Source organism: Lucilia cuprina, chromosome 5, assembly GCF_022045245.1.
Source record: "Lucilia cuprina isolate Lc7/37 chromosome 5, ASM2204524v1, whole genome shotgun sequence".
Taxonomy (NCBI): Eukaryota; Metazoa; Arthropoda; class Insecta; order Diptera; family Calliphoridae; genus Lucilia; species Lucilia cuprina.
Window position 1 is genome coordinate 56319387 of NC_060953.1, and position 5061 is coordinate 56324447.

Here is a 5061-nt window from a genome sequence, read left to right on the forward strand (position 1 = left end):
TTTCAGTTTCATATCGCTGTGGAAAATCTATGATCTAAATTGTTTATCTTAGTAAATCAATATTAGATTTGATTACATTGACTTGCCCGAATGAGTGGCAAAGTAATAATAGTGTGTTGAATGAATATGTTGACGTGTTAAGGTCAATGAAGAACTGTTGCTGGAAAAAAAAGAGGAATAGTTGGTTTCTATTGACAGGCGTGTGCATGTCTGCAGTATATGTATAAGTAAAAGGGACCACTTGGCTCAATAGATTGCTGTTAAAGGAATGTGCCTGCTTCTAAAGTGGGTTGAACAGCAATTGTCAGATCAAAAGCAAACAAATTTTAACAAAATGTATTGCATACTAAACACTGAATAGGAACTAATGATGCAAAAACATGAATTCTATGCCCAGAATAAGTTTAGCAGAGTAGAATTGGAAACATAATCCTAAAGCGGGAAAATTTGGTAAGCTCCTAAACCAAAAAAGACAAAAAAAAAACAGTTTAAACCCTACCGCAGATAGATAGATAGATAGATAGATAGATAGATAGATAGATAGATAGATAGATAGATAGATAGATAGATAGATAGATAGATAGATAGATAGATAGATAGATAGATAGATAGATAGATAGATAGATAGATAGATAGATAGATAGATAGATAGATAGATAGATAGATAGCACAAACTGTTTACACCTTTTTTATTATTATCAGAGTTCCATTGCCTTTAATTCAAAACAATATTCTGTAAAAATATATATTTTTAATTATTTATCTATTTACATCATTACTTATTTCTCTTTGAGTATGCAAGCCCATGTATAAAAATTTAACGGTTTTTACAACTGCACGTATAAATCTCTTTTCAGCCGTTTTATTTTTTAATCAACCGCAACGATTGGGCGGGTCATGTCTCAGCTATAATAAATTATGATGCCTCTAATGAAACATAGATGGCGCAACCGAACATAATATTATTCCTTAGCAGAGTTGCCCGAAGCTTTTGACATTAATTGGGAAAATTGTGGACATATACCGAGTATATGCTGTTTTTAATATTATTTTGGGGTATTTAAAAATATTATATTAAAAAACTTGGTGCCACATGGATTCAAATCTTGGACTTATAGTTGATAATCAAAGATAATTCAAAATTTCGTACAAAAAAAAAAATAATAAATTGTTCAAAAAACATTTTTTCAACATTGTTTAAAATGTATATACTGTTTATTATTTCACTAAGCCCCGTTAACTCCACCTCCGGTTATCGCTTAACCGAAAGTTATTCTGCCGATTAAAATATTTTTGGTATGAAAACTGTCAATTTAACCTTATGATAAAGAATAACTAGACATTGTGATATTGGGGGTAAGAAGGTCCCATTCTTTTTATGTGTTTACACAATTTTAAGGTCATACCGATTTGAGGAAGTTAGTAGGAATAATTCCATTTTCTGGAATATATACATTTGTATGCAGGCTATAAGAGATTTTGATCGATTAGTTTGCTTTCAAACAGGATACATGAAATATAAAATACATATAGGATAGTGAAATAAATTATTTTTCATTTAGCGGTTATGTTATTTTAGGCTTTTTCACTGACGGTAGTTGACTATAAAGATAAGTTTTCGTTAAAACTTGCATTTTAACTAGATTTTACAAAAGTAAACATTTATATTTGTTGTACCCCACTGAAAGCTATTTCTCAGACGCCGTTTACTGTTTTAGTTTTTAACGGCGTCGTCAATTACAATAGTTGCCGCCTTTGTTCTCTTTCACGCAGTCAAAGTGAAGCAACTGATAAAAGAAGACGAGTGTAAAGCGAAAAAGTAAAAAAATTTGCACTTTTCACAAGAATTTCATTGAGATTTTTGTGCTGCCGGTAGAGCAGTAAAAAAGAAAATATTTCAACAGATTTTCTAACTGCAACATTAAGAAAAGTTTATAAAACTGAAGAAAACTTATTAATTATATATTTTTCAATTTGAAAAAAGTGAAAAAACAACAACTTTAAACGAAAACTAAACAACGTGGTTGAAAAAATAAAGAAAAGTACGAATGACGAGAAAATCATATAGAAAAAAAATTATGCAAAAAAAAGTAATTTCGTTGACAAGTGTGTGACAACGGAATTTAAGTAAATTTTAAAGAAAAAATAAGCGAACAAAGAAAAAACGGTTGAAAAACGAAGATAAAATTATAAATTTTAAGTAAAAAAAGTTAAATACACAACAATAACGTAATGTACAAAGCAAAAGGATAAGAAAAATTAAAAGAAAGTTTAATTATGAAGACAGCTGTTTGATAGGAATCATCAAGAAAAAAAAAGAAGAAACCTTCAGTTTTTTTCCAACATTTCCTTTCAGAATTTTTTGCCATTTGTGGGGAAAAGGCTTAAAAACGAACAAACTACAACAACAATAATAAGAAATAATAAAAGCAGCAGTTTTTTAATAATAAAGAAATAAAAGTAAAACGTAAAAAATAACTAAAAAAAACAAGAACAATAAAGTCAGACATTAAAAGAAGAGCAAAAAATAAAAAAAGCATAAAAAATTTGCAAAAATATAAAAACACAAAAAAAGAAACAAGACTACGAAATAAACAACAAAACAAACTACAGCAACAATTACATCAACTGACCCAAAATAACAAAAACAACAACAATAATAATAAAGCAACCAGCAAAACAAAAACAACAAAAAAACCAAAATGCTTAATTTGCTAAGTTAATTTTTACGTCTTTTTAAACAACATTCAAGCAAAAATTGTTAAAAATTTTTATTTTTTTTTCTGTTCTTTATTTAGTTAATTATTAATTTCTTTTTGGTTTTTCTTTTATTTTTGGTAATTTTTTTTTTATATTTTTGCAACAACAATAATTCATTTGTATTTGTATTTCTTTTGCATTTTTTTGTGGTTTATTTACATTTGAAATAAAGCAACACCCCAACAATAACAAAAACGACAACCTTTTTTCTCTTTTTCTTAACCCCCGCAAACCCCACACAATTTTTGTTTTTTCTTCAACAAAATCAATCAGTTATTGTTTTTGTTTTGTTGTCGTATAAAAAAAAGAGATTTACAAAAACAAATTTGAAAATAATCTCCCAAGTGTTTGTGTTGTTGTTTCGTTTTTCTTTTATTTTATATTTATGCGTAAAATGTCCGATTGTTTGTCGGTTTGTTAACAGTGTCTGTTATTTACGTCTGTCTGAATGTCATTTAACTGTGTGGGTTTAGTGATTAATCCATTATTATTGTTTATATTTTAATTAAATAAATTATTATAATTATTAGTTTTGTTTTTGCCATTTCATTTCATTTTGTTGTTTATTTTTGTTTATTCTACAATATTTTTTATTTAAATTTAAAATAAATTAAAAAAAATAAAATAAAAATCTACCCAGCAAACAACAACAACAATATAAATAATAATAACAATAATTATTAATAGTTTTAACCAGCAAATATAAAATAATAATAGTGAACGCCCGCCGTTTTAGAGTCCTCCTTTTTAAACAAATAATAATCGATAACAAATAAAAGCTTAAATTTAATTTATTAAATAAATCTACAGCAACAATAATAAAAAAAAATAATACAATTATTAGCAGCTTGAAGCAGCACTTAATTTTCTCTAAGGATTTTTAAAACGCTAAGCGCAAAGTTTTCTACTACCACAACAGTACGCCCCGGCCCCACCAACTTGTCTTAAATTTGTGTGTTTTTTTTCTGGACTTGATCTTTGAGATAAACTTCTTCGTATTTTTTATAGAAAACTCACTTTTTTAACAAATAAACAAGGTAAATATTGCAAATTGTATTTTTTTAAATATAGTTTTTAAGTTTCTCATTTGAAATTTTACAAATTTCATATCACGTGAAATATGTTCCATTTTCTCGTTGTTGTGAAATTTGTTGATGGAATTTTGTAAACATTGAAAAGCAGTTCCATTCAGAATCAATTATTGTGAATGAAATGTTCACAACAAGTTCACGATTGCAATTTTTCTTTCGAGGGATGTGTTAAGACTTGGTTAATGAACAAATATCGCGTCATGGCGACTATTTCTTAAACGCGTTGTGTTTTATTGCCTGGTATACCACAGTTTTACGTCTCGCTCGTACTGGTGTAGTGTATTACTTCATATAAACTACTGATTTCGTATCACCTCAAGTGAGGTTATGTTTAATCGGCAGAGACCATAGAATACTCAAACGTGTGTACCCTGGTGGAGACCACTAAAACTCAACTGTTTAAACCCTGGTGGAGACCATTAAAACTCTGGTGGAGTACAATTTAAAAGTCAAATTTAACTTAAGTGTTTAAAGGCGTACAGATATCTCAGCGAACTGGAAGGCTATGAAACTTATAAAGACACACATAAAAAGGAGTTCATAGGTGACAGTTTATGTTAACAGTCAATAAGCACTTAAATGTCATATTGTTGTTGTTGTAACACCATAAACTATACAATAATCTAGTAAGGAGGTTCTACAAGTCTAGAAATTCGGCTACATCAACTGGATGCGACCATAAATCCATTAGATGAAGCGAAGTAGGGTTGGCTGGGCTGTTGAAAATGTTGTGGGTGTCATTCATGCAGTATATGTGGACTGATCCAATGGATACTGCACATACATGCCTCGGGGGGAGCATCTAACTTTGTGATGTTAAAGTTAGGATGACTACTCCGATGACATCGCACGGGGAACTGAGCGAAGATGACTACACTGGAGCAGCCTAATTAACTACTGACCGACACATTCCCCGACAGCCGGTTCTATGTACCGCAATGACCCAAATTATTCGGTCAAGTTCTGTCAACCCCAGCAACAACAATACAATTTTCTGCTGCGGAGTAACATATTCCTGCTCCACAACCATTTCTTCCATGCCGGAATTGAATTAAATTCCGGACAATTTGCCAGAATTAAGGTGCAACTCTTGCTTTGACTGATATCATCACAGGAATTACTCCTTCGTTTCATGCTGTTACAACAACAACAACTGACCGACTAATCGTTTTATTATCCATATATCAAGTGCTGCCGGATAGCGCTTCGA

At 30.0% G+C, this 5061-nt stretch overlaps 1 protein-coding gene across 2 annotated transcripts in view; it reads left to right on the forward strand.

Annotated features, from left to right (window-relative positions):
* Nucleotides 1–1786: 1786 nt before the first annotated feature.
* LOC111683606 (diphosphoinositol polyphosphate phosphohydrolase 2) overlaps nt 1787–5061 on the forward strand; it is a 7753-nt gene continuing 4478 nt past the window's right edge. The window contains exons 1-3 of one of the 2 annotated variants that reach the window (XM_046952218.1): nt 1787–2234; nt 2357–2460; nt 3401–3797. The gene's annotated coding sequence lies outside the window, so the exon portion shown is untranslated. Of the gene's footprint in view, nt 2461–3400; nt 3798–5061 lie in introns of both variants that reach the window. The other variant, XM_046952217.1, reaches the window with a different exon arrangement.